The sequence below is a fragment of the Cavia porcellus genome, unplaced genomic scaffold (assembly GCF_034190915.1).
Source record: "Cavia porcellus strain 051 isolate PalLab524CR breed Dunkin Hartley unplaced genomic scaffold, mCavPor4.1 scaffold_1, whole genome shotgun sequence".
NCBI classification, from domain to species: domain Eukaryota; kingdom Metazoa; phylum Chordata; class Mammalia; order Rodentia; family Caviidae; genus Cavia; species Cavia porcellus.
The window spans coordinates 43,856,561-43,875,153 of record NW_026947484.1 but is presented as its reverse complement, the minus strand read 5'-3'; the positions used below and the strand labels follow the sequence as shown (position 1 = coordinate 43,875,153).

Here is an 18,593-nt window from a genome sequence, read left to right as displayed (position 1 = left end):
GAAATATTTGGTTTATAGCAGACAATTAAACACTAAAACTTAGAGATCTGTGCCTAACTTCATTAGTGTTTTGATGGAAAAGTTTGATATGGATTAACAGGAGTCAATGAGGCACATTTCTTTCCAATTCCAAATTCAGTGACCTTATTTGTAGTTTGAAATCAGCACGGTGAGAATATTTACATTATAGAAATCAACAAATGCCTTAAGCCACAGCTTTTTCTGCCTTGTAAAGCTGAGTACTCCTTGTATACGCTATGTTAGTAAATAAAGGTCAGAATGTGTACCTTTGTGAGACATTTTAAAGTAGGCTCATTGTACACGGTGGGATTCTGTAAGAGGTAATTTTGCTGTTTTTTACTATGAAAAACAAAACAAACCAAAAAAAAAAAAAAAAAAAAAAAAAAAACAAACCAAAACAGGCGGATAGTTCTGAGTCCTACTTCCAACCCTCTCTTTTACCACAAGTGATTATAGGATTCTCTGTACTCCAAAAGAAAATAAATCTGAGAAGCTATAATGTTTAGGCCTATACCTTTCTAGTAGAATAACTTACACAGCTTTCTAGTAGAATAAACCTAGCTGTTTTTTGTATTGTCTAAAATCCTTTATAGGCAGTAGTGAAAGAAAAGCTCAAGTGTTATGGCTTGTGTCTAGGTGTACCCCAAAGCCTCATGTGCAGTCACAGGTGTGGTATTTTTAGAGGTAGGAAAATCTAGAGTATATGGGTGATTCATGGTACAATGCTAGAATTAAGGGTGTGTGAATACTAAATCAGTCCACTGACTGGTTTGACACCACTCCAATCCCAGGAGCCTGGATACAATACAAGGGACAGAAAGAGGTTTGTCTCATCCATTGTTTGCTTACTTATGCTGTGTTCTGTGTGCCATGAACTGTTACTCTTCTTCAGTGCCCCTCAGCCAATCCAGCCTGCCTTTCAGCCAGCTGATTATGGACTGAAACCTCTACAGACTGTGAGCGAAATAAACCTTTCCCCTTTTAACTTTGGGTGTCAAGTATTTTGTTTCTGCAATGAGAAAAGTAGTTAAGACCTCAAGAATGTAAAAGTTCTGCAAAAGCATACCATCAAAACAAAAAAATCCAGGGCCCTTGGAAATGCAACCCCTAATACTGAAAATAAGGTAGAAGGTGTATAGGCAACATGTAACTCAGCAGATTCTGGGTACTTGCTGTACCCAGACATGGTTGAGTCACATATTTAAATTGTTCAAATCCTGCATATATCAAAGAGCCCCCTTGGCACCCGGGCCCCATTGACTCCTGGGAGATAACATCCAACCAGGCTGAATGAGAAAATTTGTATATCTGGTGTGCGGGCAATGCCAGAGAGTTTAGTTAGTATGATTTGTGGTGGGGCCAATCATTTGTTTTACCTCTGAAAGGACTGGAAAAGTTCTCAGGTCATTAACAGGGCTGCTCCATTATTGCAGGACCAACTCTGAAGTTACCCCTGGACACTGTAGTTTACCTGAGCTCCTCTTGTTGGCAGTATTTTGGGAAATGTTGTCACATCTGCTGCTGGGAGAATTTAGCAGTCTTTTTTCCTCTTCTGGGAGAGAAGAGCCAGAAGCTTTGATCTTATCAATCTTGGACACCACTGCTCACCTTTTTTCTTGCTGAGTTTTTAATGTGTAACCTTTTACTGTAACAAACTACCAATATGATGATAACTACTTTGAATTCAGTAGCATCTTTTTAAAAACGTTTAAGCTTGATTGTGATGGTGGAAATCCTCAACATAGGTTTTCAGGGAAGTCCAAGACCATGAGTCTACCTGGCCTTCCATCCTGAATATCACTCTTTGGCCCAGGTGTCAGTTCCCTTAGTTAAAATCTTGTTTCTGTATCTGAATAAGGCTTACCTATGTAATTTCTACATTCTGTTCCATATCTGTTGTTATGTGATTCTAAATAAGCAATTTACCTATTATGGCCCTATTTAAAACCCCCAAGATTGAAACTGTTGAGGCCTAGATCTTTGCAGGTACCAACTCATATGCTAGGTTTTCTGTAATCACAGTAGTTTTGCTTTTACTTTGTTTTCCCCCCTCTCCTATCTGTTATTCAAATGTGACATTAGTTTTGTAATAAACAAAATTAAAGACTACAATATGTTAGGCATTGTAAACAGTGGAGACCAAAGGTAGAATATTTATTGTCTTTATTAGGAAGCATATATTTATATTTTTAAAATATTATTTTGTCCAAATATGAAGACCGTGGAGCCTTTAAGGGATTAGAAAATAGATTTTTGGTTCTGGCTGTGCTTGGAGAACTATGGAGTTCTAAGCAAGCAGGTGGGTGCCCACTTTCCCTGGAACCCAGCTTGTTTGGCACCCTTGCATCTTCTGGGTGCACTGGATCTGGGGCACCTTTATCTGCCTCCCCGTGTGCTTGGAGAACTGGAGTTCTAAACAAGCAGGTGAATACCACTGGTTCCAGAGGCCTGACACCGTGGGGTAAGTGTCCCCTGCACTTTCCCCCCAAGCCCAGCTTGTTTGGGATCCTTGAGCCTTCCAGGTGCACTGGAACAGCTAGGCGGGTCTGAGGCGCCTGCGTCCACCTCCCTGTTCCAGTTGTGCTTGGAGAACTGTGGAGTTCTAAGCAAGCAGACGGGCACCCACTTTCCCCGGAGCCCAGCTTGTTTGAGACTGTGGAGTTCTAAACAAGCAGGCAAGTGCCACTGGTTCCAGAGGCCTGGTGGCCTGGGGGAACTAGATGCCAGAGTCTCAGGCGCTGAGGGCATAGAGGTAGATTTCCTACAGACCCTGAGGAAGCTTTCAAATAACACTTGAAACACAGAAATATAGGAAAATGACAAAACAAAAGACCAAATTAAAATCTCAAACCTCCAGTCCATCCCAAGAAACCTAGGAGTGAGGTATATAGAAGAAAATATATGCCATACACCTCAAATATCAGACATAATAGCAACTGAAATAAACAAGTAATTACAGAAGCTTTAAAAGAATTGAAACTAAAAATAATCTCCCAGGTAAAAGAAGAAATGATAAAATAAATAAAAGAAATGCTTAACATATCTAAAAAAAACACAGTTAAAAATTGAAAAAACTAAACAAAAAGATAGAATCCCTAGATGAACAATATAAGAAACAAACAGAATACATAAAGCAGGTGCACAGAGACATACAGGAATTCAAAAACTCCACTGAAAGCTGTAAAAGCCACCTCAATGAAAGTGAAGATAGAATTTCAGACCTTGAAGACAAGATTGCAGCTAGTGAACAGGAAAGGAAAGATCTTTTAAAAATAACAAAGAATCAGGGAATAACAATTCAACAACTGCAAGATGATGCAAAGAAAAACAACGTAAGATTGATAGAGATTAATGAAAAAGAAGGGGATGACATAAAGGACATTAAGAGAATATTTAGAGAAGTAATAGCTGAAAATTTCCCAAGCATAAGATCAGAAACCGACATCAGGTTCAGTGAAGCATATAGAACTCCAAATAGTCATAACCAAAATAAAACTACACCCAGAAATATAATAATCACTCTCCCAGAAATTCAACACTAGAATAGATTATTAAAAGCTGTCAGAAAGAAAAGACAGATCACTTATAAAGGAATACCTTTCAGAATCACAGCAGACTTCTCAGCACAAATAATAAAGTTAAGAAGAGCATGGAGTGAAGTATTTCAGATCCTAAAACAAAATGATTTCCAACCAAACTGGTGGGTCCTGCAAAACTATCCTTCAAAAGCAATAGTGAAATAAAACACTTCCATGACAAAGAACAGCTGAAGAACTTCGTGATCACCAAGGCAACCCTGCAAAGAATACTGAAAGACAGTTTAGATACACTTAGGAAAAAAACACTAAGCAAAGCAGACAATTAAACAGAACAGAAAGGTAAAGATGCAACAGCAGAAAGATAACACGTCAACAATAAACCAACATATAACAGTTATAACCACCAACGTAAATGGTCTCAGTGCACCAATTAAAAGAAACAGATTGGCAGAATGAATCAAGAAACAAAATCTTACCATATGCTGTCTAGAAGAAACCTATCTAACCCAGAAGGATACTCACAGACTGAAAGTGAAAGGATGGAAAACAATACTTCATGCAACAGGAGCCCCCCAAAAAGCAGGAGTAGCCATTCTGTTGGCAGACACTGTGAACTTTAAACCAGTAATGATCAGAAAAGACAAAGATGGTCACTACATACTCACTAGAGGAAAACTTCAAGAGGAGGAGACAACTATCTTAAATATATATGCACCAAATTCCAGAGCATCCAGTTATATAAAACAAGTATTAACAGAAATCAAAAATCAAATTATCAGTAACACAATTGTAACAGGAGACCTTAACACACCATTGCCACCAAGGGACAGATCAACCAGACAGAAAATCAGCAAAGAAATAATAGAACTGAATCACACACGTGAACAAATGGACTTGATAGACATATACAGAGTCTTCCATCCAACAACATCAGAATACACATTCTTCTCAGCAGTACATGGATCATTCTCTAAAATAGACCATATATTAGCTCACAGAACATATTTAAATAAATGCAAAAAGTTGAAATTATCCCTTGCATGTTATCAGATCATAGCGCTTTGAAATTAGAAATTAATGATAAAAAATACTGCAAAAATCCCACAAACACGTGGAAACTGAATAACACATTCCTGAGTAATCAGTAGGTCACAGGGGAAATTAAAGAAGAAATTAAACAATACCAACAAGAAAATGAAAATACAAATACAACTTACGGGAAACTGTGGGATGCAATGAAAGCCATCCTCAGAGGAAAATTTATTGCACTGAGTTCCCACATCAGAAAAATAAATAACCTGATGCTCCACCTAAAACAGCTAAAAAAAGAAGAGCAAGTCAATCCCAAAGCCAAAGATGAATGTCACGATCTTCATTCTTACAGTCTATGAAAAAAAACAAAGCAAACAAAAAAATTCTTTCTGCATGTCACTAAAGTTACCTCATGCAATGACATCATGTGTGTCCTCTTGTAATTCTTCAGGGGACATTGGTGGTCTGAGTTCATTTGCTTACTCTGGAATCAAGATCATCTATGGAGTTCTACAATGAAGAAAGGTCATGGGAGGCACATTGCTGTGCTATTCCTTCTCAGTCAGATCTCTAGAAGTTTTCTCCCTAGTTTATATTCTTTGCAGAAGTCCTTTTCCCATCTTTAGTGACGCTAGTGGGTATCATGTTTGAGTTCTGTACCTAAGGCACAAGCAGCTTACAGACCACGATTTCACATCTTCTCCCAAGTCCTTCCATAAATCTTCCTCACCAAAGTGGTTCAACTGAGAGCTATTATTCTCTTCCAAATAGCTATCTATCTGAATTAAATCACTTGAAGGTAGCTTACCAATATTACTAAGTCACCATTCCAAAGACCAGTTTCAAGTTAAAATAAGGGACGCATTCTTATTCTTTCCTTATCAATATTTTTGCTTTTGCAATTAATTTCTGCAACATTTTAAATATATTCGATCTCTTTATATAGTCATGAATCCATTCATGCCATGAAACAAAAAAAAAAAAAATCATGCTCTAGCAAGTATTGTTGCTTCCTCACACTAAGCTGTACACCAGGTGGTGTAGAGAGACTCTCTCAATAATTGGATAATAGAGCAGCTCAGGAATTTGCACATTTTTAGCACTACAAAAATTAGAAAAAGGCCAGATAGTTACACGAGCATTTTGCAGACATAGGAAGTTAAACAAAGAAGAATGCAAATACAAGGAAATCTATTAAATTTTACACAATTCTAAAATATTAAACTAAAATATCCTGGAACAGAAGGGGCCTTAGCCGTTCATTATAAAACATGTTTGATTGAATCCAGTGACGGTGGTTTTAGAAGAAACTTATTGAGTTAATACATTTTCATTTGCAAGACTTATTTCCCTCATCAGCTCATGTGCGTGAATTATAGAAATGGTAGCAAGACTGCTGCTGGTCTTATGTCCTTCCAACTTTCCCATGAAAGAGGAAGTTTTGTCATAGCTCGATTCAAAACAGCTTTGTATGGCTGAGATCAGAATTCTGTGCACTGCAGGTCTTCAGCATTAAGGTACATAAATGCACTTGGAAATTTTTTTAAAAGGATGTTCAGTTTAGGAAGATTAGATCTGGGGTCAGGTATGAGAGTCTGAGTTTCTGAGCTCTTCAGTGTGCCTGATGGTGCTGACCCTCAGGACCTTATTAAAGAATAATACTAATACCTGTTTCCAACTGCAATGGATTCTGATTCAATTGATGTGGAGTGGAACTGGACTTTTGGAGTTTTAATGATTCACAAGGCAAGGTCTGAGAACTACTGCTTTAGAGCAAGACATTTTAAGATGTCCTGATTAGAAGAATAAGTTGGGATACTTGCTAAAGAGCAAGAGTTGACCAGAATCTCCAGGAGAAGATAACCTGCAAAGAAGGCAATTGTGTGTATAACAGATTATTTTCCAGCATCAGCGAATTTAGTTCAACTCTGTCCTACAGTAATCACTGAGGCCAGTCATGTAAGATTCGACTGCTTATATTTGGGATCATGCATTCACCTTTAGGCCAGTTTATTTACAGCAGGAAGAAGTGTCATGTGGTAGATGCCTTTATATCTCATCATCATTGGACACAACTGTGTCCAAGAGGGTGGGCTGAGAGAAAAATCTTGATCATCAAAAGGATCGGAAAGTGAGAATTATTATTCTGTGAATTACAGTGAGTTAAAGGAGACTGCCCCTTACTTTGCACAGAATGCAGTTACTTTCCCAAGTTGCTTTTAAAATAGTCAATATGTAGTTATTTTCACAAGCAGATGGTCTCTGTGATGTTCATTTTTTAAACTCTATATTACATGACATTTTTATTTTTATATTATAGCATAGTGTTGTGTGTTAGCCTGCAACTTGTAGAATTGCCCATTAGGTTTATAGAACAGTTTTCAATCAAGTTACATTTAAACACTTATAGTTAGTCATGCTGGCTCCAGCATGTGTACATAGAATATACAAATGCTGTTTCTCAGCAAATTTCCTGGGAGATTTTCAGTTCAAATAATAAAAGTATGCTAGATTGACTGCTAAGGCTAAAAGCTACCATTTGTGTTTAAGTTGTGCAAACATGTTATTATTGACTCAGACTAAATGCCAGGCACTGTTCTGAGGCACAGAAGGACCAAGATACTGTGAACTTTTCCAGAATACATTGGGAGGAATGTGCAACCTTTTCTGTCCTCCTATGTTTGTCCCTTTCAAATGGCATTTGTACTTTGAAAGGTGCAAAATTGTAACATTCAGTTTGAAGGGAACATTTAATTTTATGGAAAGTAAGCACTCCTTTTTTCTACTTCTCATACTTTAGAGTAGGCCTGTAGGATACTTGGTTAGTATAAAACATGATGAGAATATAATTTTATTTAGGTACAATAAGACCAGTGGAGTAGTTGTCTATTTGATTTGCAGCCTTTCTTTCCAAGGATGGTCAGATCAGGGACAGTATTTGTGGTAGTGAGAAAATAAAAATAAACAGAACGATCAACATCAAAGCCAAAGCAGTCTTTTCCCCCTCACTTCCCTATTTTGTTTTATTTCTCTCTATCTGAGTAAGTGCAAGTTTCCTGAAGACATTCAGACCAGCACACTGTTTCCCTAAGTGCCACATGACAAGTATTTTGTTGCTATTGTTGTTGTTGTTGATGTTCTTTGTCCACTGCTGCACCTGATGCCTAAACAAATGTTGGCACATGAGAAGAGACAAGGATTAATTCTTTAATAAAAGACTGATTTACCCTGGGTGTGGAGGGTGCGGGTCTGTAATCTCAGCATTCTAGGAGGCTGAGACAGGCAGTTTGCAATTTTGAACCCAGCCTGGGGAATTCAGTGACTTAGCGAGATCTTTTCTTATAATTTAAAAAAGGGAAAGGGGACTGGGCATGTAGCACAGCCAGAAGGCCCTGGGCTCAAGTCCCTCTATCACCAAGAAACAAGGAGAAGATGAACAAAGGGCTCATGATCATGGCATTTCCTTGTCAAAGCCGAAATAAGGCTGTGGGAAAAGGCCAGTGGAGCTTTCTTTTATCTTTCTCTTTATCCGTGTATATTTTATAATTTTCTTCTGTTGATTTAACCTTCCTCAATTTATGGTTTAAAATAACACTGTATTCTTCATGCAGTCTTTTCCTCTTTATAGCTGAAAAAATTGCAAGATTTAAGTTTGAAAACATTTTGTATTGTTTTACATCACTAAGAAGTTTTATTAATTTTATTTTTACTCCTGTGTGAAGGCATAACATAAAACTTGTGTGGCTGAAACAGTTGTTTAGAACTGAATACAGAGCTCTTTGTGACTTGTTATGTTGATCTTGTGCATATAGTAGAGTTCCAGCTTTTCTTATTCAAGTTTTAAAATATACTCCTTGAGAAGAATAAATATGACTAGATATGCAAACTGCCAGATTTCTGAAAATTTTAATAATTCCTAAATATTTTAATTGTAGGTCCAAATTTACAAAGAATGTTTTTGTACATTTTGTGCACAGTTAGGACAATAATAGCATCTCATTATATTGACACTGCTAATTTTTACCTGTAACCTACAGAAGTTTGCAAAAAATTTGAATAAGTATTTTGAGGATGCTTTCAATAGAAGAAAGCATAAATAACAAAATGCATTATAATATTTTAACCCTATACTATGTAACAGAAATTCTGTAGCTGTAAAGTAAGAGAATCTGTTTTCACTATTAGCATGATAATCCATTCTTGCTAATTCATGTGGAAAGATTCATTAAATCTTATCAAGTATATTACAGAATTGTTAGGATGGCCAGATTCAAATTGTGACCAAGTTAAATCATAATACAGAGGCCTGCAAGTTAAAAATGTGATTCACTCTCCCAATTTGCAATTCTGAAAGGTGGCCAATTCTGTTCTTGGAAACTAAACCCTTCCTGACTCCCTTATCCAGGAGAATTCCATGGGAAGAATTTTTCCTGAAGTCATTCTCCTGAAAACCAAAGTTTTAGATAGGTGCATCTAAGTGACAGAACCCAGATAACATACCTGAATTCTACATGCAAGGAATATGGGGAAAGGGACTCTTGTGTCTTGTAAAAGTAAGGTATTATGTCCAAGCATAGGTAACATGTTTAAAAGCTTTTGGGTAAACAGAAAATGTCCTCTTGAGACAGAGATTTAGCTCAGTGGTACAGCACCTGCCTGGCAAGAGTGAGGTCCTGAGTTTGTCCTGGTACCAGAAAAAGTGTCCTCTGAAGTATAGAATTCCATGGCATGGATAAAAACAAAAACAAGGTCCAGTGTCTCAAATTGCAGAGTGAACATTAATTTCAAACTCAATTCTGCATGGCTCCTAAGACTAGATGTGTTCTAAGTAGTGTTTTCTGAATGCTCCTTTGCTGAATTGCACTTTTGTCAAAGTGTTTTTGGTAAGTCTTACTTTTTTTTTTTTTTTTTTTTTTTTTTGTCTTTTTCATTTTTATCAGTACCAGGGATCGAACTCACGACTGCCTGATTACAAGGCAGGCACTTATGCCACTGAGCTAAATCCCCAGCCCCTGCAAGTCTTACTTTTAATAAAAGGATATTATTAATGTACTATACCCATTTTTTCAACTTTTCCTAAGGTCTAATTCTATACCAGGTAATGAGTTAGGTTTGGGGAATATAAACACATGCACAAAAATAGTCAGTGTAGACAGTGAGCATTTAAATCAAGAGCTACTCATTTTTTTGATGTGTATATTTGTGTTGGTCAGTTTTCCTGTTGCTATAAAAAATTCCTAACACACACAATTTGAAGGAGGCAAGGTTTGTTTAGGCTCACAGTTTCAGAAGATTCAGTGCATGGTTGCCTGGTTCTGTTGCTGTGGGTGTGTGGTGAGGAAGGAACATCATGGTGGAGCTAAGCTGCTCACTTCAGGGCTGCTGGCGGGCAGAGCACAGGGGAAGAGCATCGCAGTACCTTCCAAGGGTCACCCCTAGTGATCCACCTCCTCCAACAGGATCTCACCTCTTAACAACATAAAAAAATCTATCCAGTAATTATTGTAGCACCCCCATGATCCTAGCACCTCTCCAGGGGTGTTTTAGTCCAGTCAAACTGGCAATGCAGCTTAACTGGCATGGGATTAGTGAGTGTTCTCCAGAGAAGCAGGAGCAATTATACATGTGTGTGAAGGGCAGTCTTGCTTACAAAGTCACCAATTTAAATGTGAAACTCATCCAAAAAGCTACTTGTAGAAATACTCAGAGAATGTTTAACAGTATGTCAGAGCGTCATGTCCCAGGCAAACTGACATGTATTAACCTTCAAAATTAACTTTGTTATGCATTATTGTGCATCTCAGTGAGACAGATTTCAACACTCCTAAAATTAGATTTATTTCAATATATCTGTATCTATAATTATCTATAATGTTCTGAATTTCATGTTGATAAATGTAGAGGTGTAAAAGGGCAGTGATTTAAATTTTATGCCCGTAGTAAAATAACAATAAATGATTTGGCTTTATCTTGTTTTGAGAACTTATTGATAATACATAATTAGTGATACAATGAGTACATGCTATAAGAATTCAAGTTAGAATATAAATGCAAAACATTACTGGTTAATGTTCTAATTTTCTCACACTGTTTCTGAGGTATTTGTTTCCAGAATAACATAAGACATCTTAACGGTGACACATAATTTATGTGTCATGGTAAAAAGAGAAATGTCCTCTGTGCTCAGAATTTCATAGTCCATTGATAATTGGATATTCTGGGTGTTTTTTTTTTTTTTTTTTTTTTTTTTGGTATCAGACTTGAACATATGACCTAGTACCTGACAGTCAGGGACTTATGCCACTGAGCTTCATCCCCAGCCCCTCACAGTTCTTTGAGTCAAATCATCTCAAGTGAAATATATATTGTAATCTAAGTTAGCAGCATGTATATACATGTGGATATAAACATCATACCTTTACATCATACATGAGTATATGATAAATATTTATAAAATAGATGAATATATGCAATTATCACATTTAAAGTAAAATTAGAAATTCTTAGGGGGTAATATTGTAGAACAACAACGATCTTTTTTCAAATTTTCTTGAGAAATATCCAATTTTCCTGAGTTTAACAAAATATTAATGGGTATGTATTTCATTTAATTGGTATGTGTTTAAAAAGATACTTTCCCTAAAACATTTGTATTTCATGTAATTCACCAAATGGATTTTTAGTGATCCAAAAGTCACATTTTTCAGACATGAATGAGAAGAAATATTATTCCCCATATCCTGCATTTCCATTGGGATTGAATGGGAATTTTAGATATGTCAAAAACACTATTCTAACATATTTAGACAGAATTAGGCATCATTGTTGGGAATAATGAAAGTGTTCTGCATGAGAATAAAGTCATTTAATGGGTCTATTTATTGTTTGTACCACATATCTGTATATTAGGCTCTCATACATGTCATCTGTTGTAGTCACAGGTTGTAAGAACAATTGTTATTAGGACTCAGAATTTATAATATTATTTATAATAGTCACTCAGAGTTAACGCAAAAAAGTGCAGGAAACCTGTCCACAACACTAAAGATTTAAAATATTCGTCCAAGGGCTTGGATCCCACAGCAATATCCTGCATGAGTCCAGATGAAGGTCTAGAGCCCACGACAATGATTCCCTCAAGTCCAACTAGAGGTCTAGAGCCCACAAGAAGGACTCACATCGATCTGTTTTATGGATCTGTACTGGGAAGGCCCAAAGGTCAGTGGTGGAAGCTGGAAAGTTTATGCCAGTGGGGTGAAGGAGCTGTGCTGCTAGGTTCTATACAGGAGCAGAGAAGTCACGCTCAAAATAAGAACAGGGCTTCCCTGAAAAAAGCACCACAGCCATCCTCAGTGACATGGAGGCTCCAAGCTCCTTTGATGATAAGAACAGTAAAGTTTATGCAGAGAAGCCAGCATGAAAAGTTTCTCCTGGAGATTAAATGGCATATGTCTTCCCCTCCGGACACAGGAAGTAATGTTTGATGTAAGGACCAGAGCTCCCCCAAAGTGAACCACAGCCACTCTCAGCAACAAGGTCCCCAGCTCCTCCAATGACAATGATCAAACTCACACTGGGGAAGCAAGTCACGACGAGCTCCTCCAGGAGAACCAGCGGATCATAACAGCAACACTTAGAGAAACCACAATGCTTAGCTCTTCTTCACGTCTTTATGATGGCAACTTTCCACAGGTGGACCATTACACTTAGCACCATGCTGATTTAATTCAACTGGTGTCAATTGACCACCAGTTTTTAATCCATAACATGATCCCAACTCGTCATGATTTATGAATATTTTTATTACAATGGTGCAAAAGTGTTACATATTCAAAAAAAACCATGCTTGAAATTTGAAATTCATCTTTTTCCTCAGGTTGTGAGGTGCAGTTCAGCACCGTCTCTCTTGCTATGCTGGCCCACAGTAGCTTGGTGCAGCGCTGAGTCAGCTGCACAATTTCCACTGTGAACAACAAATACTGTATAGCACACTACATTGCTAGTGAGTTTTGTGTTTCTGTGTCCTGTCATGGTTATGTCTGTGTCATCTATACTCATGCAGTCATACTGCTTCTGACTTTCAGGACAATATGCATTAAATTACATAATAGGTTTAATACTTTACTATAAACATGCTTTGTGTTAGATGATTTTGATCAACACTTAAGGCAGGCTAGGCTAAGATGCACTGTTCAGCAGACTAAGTATATTGAATACATTCTTAATTTATGATACCTTCAATTAAAATGGTGTTGGGATTTAGCCCCACCATGGTAAATCAAAGAACATTCATAATTATTTCTTTGTCTCTGAATTTCATTAGGAAAAGAGCCTCCAAGATATTTGAGACAACCTCTATAATTTCCCCCAATATTACAAAAGCAACAATGAAGAAAAATTTATGCAATGTTAAAGGAATAAGATGGAAAATATTATATTCTTAGAATGAAAAATCAATAATCATTTTATTCTCTGGAAGATGCAACGAATCATTGACCATACTGAGTAAAATTTTGAAAGATTAATATATTTTACTTGCTTAACTTTTCTTTCTCCCTGTGTCTTTTTATGTAGCAAGTTTGGGTGGGAAGAATCTACCTTCTCAGTAGCATTACCCGTTAAAAATTAGTCTTAGTCTTTTAATGAATGAATAGAGCAAGTAATTATACACTTAGATTTTGCCTTTCATTAACATCTCTGTGAATGATAAAAAGCACAGAATAGTCAATTTACAGTTATGATATCCATATGTAGATGCAATTGGCAGGTCTACATATAGACAAATTATGGCATTTTATGTGCAATTAGATTCAAAATATTCCGGCACCAAAATACATGTGTTGTGTTCTAAGCATATAATTATGAGATCGAGGTAAATTTACAGTATTGGAATTTGGATAAAAGTTCTTCATTGATGGGAAAAACATTTTTAAGTGCCAAGTAAATAAGAATTTTAATGTCGATTTCAATGAATATGTGAGACGTTTTGCATTTGTTCTGTGTTTAACTCTAATTTTTCTCATAAGGGTTCTTTTTTGAAATATTATGAAGAAATTAAACAGTTTCTTGCAAAATCATGAAACGTATGCCCAAGGGTTGCTATACAAAGTCAGGGGAGCAGTAGAGCTGTGCAGAGTTTAGTGAAACTGGATAGATCAATATGGTTAAAACCAAGCTAATACCCAAACTGATCCCCAAGCTGGCAAATAATTTTTTCAGTGATATATTAGTTAACTCTTCATTAAGGAAAATAGAGTAAAAATAATGAAACAATACAAACTTTACCCTTTGCATGAATTGTGCTTGCTTTTTCTAGCATGGATCATTGCGTGTCCCCATTTTTAGAATTTTTCATGAATACTGATCTACATTCTTCTGTAAAAAAGTAATTTAGGGAAATTATTGAACTTTTAATCAGGGAGAGGAAACTATAAAGTGAAAATAGTTGTACTCAAAGTAGTCTCCATGGTTAAACTTCTCACATTAAATAAAAGATTCTGATATTTGAGATAAGTAAATACAGCATATCAAGTTTTGTTATTAATACTATTGTTGCTAATTTTACTTTGCATCTCCATAGCCACTTTCACTCTACTACATGAATGATTAAATTTACAAGTTATCTATGTATTCCTTTAAGTAGATTATGCTAATGGTTGTATTTTGAACTCTACTTATAAAATTTAACCATTACTACATGTGAAAAATTAGATTATGAAGGCTGGTTGGGTGTTTAAAAAATCTTGATATAGTTAATTTTCTGTCAAATTATTTGTAGCTGAAAATAGTTGTGATCACAGATATCGTTTACCCTCTATATCTTCCCTCTTTTTCCACAGTAAGAATGCTTCCTATGTTTATATAAGAAAATAAAATTCAGCATAGCTAACCAATATAAATTGTGCTTATATTATGTTACATCTATTGTTTTGTAATTACTGTGTTACCTAATATAAATTAGTGTACATTATGCTTTAGGTTAATACTTAATTGTTTACATCATATGTATTACTCTCATGATTTTTTTCAAAACTTATTGTTTTATTCATACATGTTTGCAATAAGTAATGGTTACATTTTTTTTTTGCAGGGAGCTGATGTTTGTACATAACAGATCTTGATTTTTCTCATCCTCTTTTCCTCCACTCCCTCCATCTCTTGGCTCCCTTTTGTTTTGCAAAAGATCTGTCTTACTGTTTCCTATTATTTATATTTTTCTTGCTCATTATTTATATTTCAGGTTTCTCATATAAGAGAAACCAGGTGATATTTAAGCTTGTGTGCCTGATTTATTTCGTGTGACATTATAGTCTCAAAAGTCCACTCCTTTTCCTACAAATGACTGATTCTTTTTGAATGGGTTTAAAATCAGCTGAACAACAAACACTATTTCTACTTCCTCTGTGTGCTTTCATTTCATAACTACAGATGTGTACACCTGGTACCTCACTCATAGAGAAGATCACTTAGTAAAGATATTTGCAAACATATTTAACATGATACATTCTTAGAGCTTCTCATTTTCTACAATTAATTAGGTATAGTTCATATTTTAGGCCCTCATCAATTGCATGCTAGACTGACAAAATGTTTACTGTCTTATCACAGGAGCAGAAGATTTTACAAATCGTCAATACAATCTTTTTTGTCCATTCAAATGATAACAAATATTAATGCCTTCATGGTTGGTCCATTTTGGTAGAAATATACTTGTGATTTTCTATAGTTTCATTGGCAATAAATCTTCTTAAGTATAAGAAATTAAATTGATTTCCAAAGTTATATATGAGATATGAGACCTTTGTCAGCTGTGGCTATATTCTACCTGAAGGCAGCAGTGAAAATATTTCATCATGATCAGGAGGCAGCTTGCAAAGCCTGTGCTTTCAGAAGGCTGTGGGACAGATGAGTGGGTGTTACAGAATTGGTCCCGGCTCCCTGGCCACGCCTGACTGAGGAAGGGATGATGTAAGGTTTTCTAACTCTCATAGAGGGAACTGATGGGTTAACACTGACCCTATGTGATGAAATAATTTCCATTGTTTCTTGGAAATTGGAAATCTATGAAGACTGATTATAATTATAATAATCTTAGCAATATCTATTATTCAGTGAAATCTTTTGGTTCTTCTTCTTTATCCATGTACCTATTATATAGTCCAACATGCTATCTAATACAGTAGTAACAATATTCTTTAATTTATGATAATGTAATTTTTTCTTTTTAACGTATGGTAATAATAGTCTTTAAAATGTGTTTTTATTTTTAAGTGTATGTGCCTTCATCTTTTGAAATAAGCTTTACTATTTCTATTTCCAATTAATCTTAATATTTAAAATTTTTGGCTTTATTGAACTATAATAGAAGCTTATATTTAGATCTACAGCATGATGATGTCATATACAAATATAATGTGAAATGATTAAGTAAAACCAAATTATTTGTCACATCTAGAACTTCATCTTCATATCCTTTTTTTGTTTTGTGGAGAAAACATTTAAGATAAACTACTTAGCAAAATTCCAACTATACTCTATAACATTGCTATCTGTAGTCATTATGTTGAAAGTTTATTCAATAGCTTATTTCTCTTATACTTGAGTGTTGTATTCTTGGAACAGTATTTCCCCAAGTGTATAATCGTCAACTTCTAGTAACCACTGTCCTTTTCTGATTATGAAAATTTAACTTTTATATTTAAAATACATTATTTGTACAATTTAATCTCTCTGCAATTTGATTTAGCATAGTTCCTTTGAAGTACATATGCATTGTAACAAACAGTAGAATTTCCTTCTTTTCTAAGCCAGAATAATATCTCATTGTTTATCTGTACCTCAAATTCCTTATCCACTCATCAGTTGAAGAATGCTTGTATGGTTTCCATGCTTGGCTATTATGAGTAATACTCAGTGAACACGAGAATGTGTCTTTTCTAGATGTTAGTTCCACTTTTGATGGTTATCAACCTAACAGTAGATTGAAAGATCATGTTGCAGTTCTTTTAAATTTTTGAGGAATTTCCATGCTTTTTAAAAATAATGACTGTGCCAATTTATATTCACAACGATACGGCAAAAGTGTACTTATTTATTTCTTATTTCTTAGTGTGTTCTAAAGGGAAAATTCAGCAGTTTATTCTTCATTTTATTTGTTTTCCTATCCTTCTATATTAAAGTAATACTTTAGAACTCAGATTAATGGCTTGAAATAGAATTGAAATAATATTTTCTTTCATATCATTGAATTATCTAGAGAGATACAATTTTAAGTATGGCTAAATTATATGACAGATATTTTCAAGACCTAATTCCTGAATTTTCCTATTCCTGAAATAGGAGTAGATCAGATGAAGATTACAATTATAGTCTTTCTAAATTTTTCAAATTAATATCTTTTTTTGTTATCCTTATTTTATTTCTATACTATGCACAATTTTGATTATACTTGAAACTTTTAGATACTGGTTGTCTACACTTTAATATATTCATACAACCAGAAAAATAACAATCACATTATAGTGGCAAAAATTCTGCAAGGCTTACAAAATGGAATTTATTTTCTTGAAAGGGAAAATCAGTATGTAAGTGGGAACATGTGTGAAACTAATACTTGTCTGATGATTTCCTCTCCAAGACTTGGATTAAATTGTAATATCCCTAAGAAGGCCAGTGGCTTTTTTTATTGCTTTGATTTTTATTTTAACTTTTGTTTGTCCTTTAAGATTACCAAAATGTGTGCTTTGTGGTTTCTTATCTCCTGATATTTTATCTGATGATATTTATGAGTAGCAAGATTAAAAACTATGCATACACACAAGGGCACATAGAGCAATTGGGAAGATAATGCTTGCACATTGTGTATTTATCTTTGTTTCTTTAGTGCTCTTTGTCAGAGCCCATTTACTTCATGCCATGCCTGTAATAGCAGCACCAGCCTCTTCATATTCTTTCCAAATAAGCCCAGATCTAATCACAGAATATAACGGAGTGTGCAGTGAATCTGCCAAGTAATTAAACCACTCACTGGTGCTAAAAACTTTGAAATTCAATTACTTGTGTCACTGGGAATCTGATGCCAGTTATGAGTCCAGTGAGGAATAACATTTCTTTTATCTTCAGATCTTTTCATTACAGTTATATTTTAAAAATAGCTTTATATTGTGTCTACCTTAGATCACTCTTCAGATGGTGACTATCAGGGCACTGTGGACTTTTTAATTGGCCTCTGTAGGGATTTGTGTGGATTTATCTGTCTATACACAAAGTACACAGATTATTTGTGTTCTGCTTTGAGAATATATTACCACATATAATGTGGTTTGTCACTAAAATGTGATTGCTATTTTTCTGTTGTACGAATGAATTAAAAAAGGAGGCAACTGAAAGCAAAGAATTGTAAGTAGAGATCTAAATAGTGCACAATAAAATAATACAGTATCTAAAAAATGTAGGTTTGAAAAGTTTAGAAAGACTAACTGTAATCTGGTCATTTGATCTAATCTCATTACAGTAAAATTCAAGAAGTGGATTTTGAAATATTTGTCAGTTAAAATGGCAATTCTCTAGACAATGTGAATGTAGTGAATTTTGTGTTCCTATTTGAGTAGAACATGGAACCAACAGGTCTTTTGATTTTAAATAATAAGTGGTATTGATGCTCTTTGCCATTTTCCCCAACTCTGTTGTCTCGTAGAGCTATATATTCACTGGCTGGAGATTCAGTATTCTTCAGAGGAAAAAGCCAGATCTAAGAAACACTAATTAATCGGTCCAGCAATATTTACTGAGGATTTACATGGTGTCATGTACTGTAAAAATGCAACAGAGATAAAGGATACCAAATGCTTGAGTTGTTTCTTTTTGAACAAGGCAGAGTAGTGAAAAATTCAGAAGTTAGTCAGACTTGAAAGGTCTAATTGGTGCTTTGACTGAAGTGACTGAGTCCCATAGAGATGGGACAGCATGCAGGTCTGAGGCCAGGTAAAGCTTCCAAAGCAT

The 18,593-nt window shown here is 35.3% G+C and overlaps 1 long non-coding RNA gene across 1 annotated transcript in view; it reads right to left on the bottom strand.

The window, feature by feature from the left end:
- The window catches only part of LOC134471032 (uncharacterized), a 59,441-nt gene that overhangs the window by 21,536 nt on the left and 19,312 nt on the right, over window positions 1-18,593 (bottom strand). The window contains exon 2 of the long non-coding RNA XR_010040374.1: window positions 4,778-4,879. This is a non-coding gene — a long non-coding RNA (uncharacterized LOC134471032). The remainder of the gene's footprint in view (window positions 1-4,777; window positions 4,880-18,593) is intronic.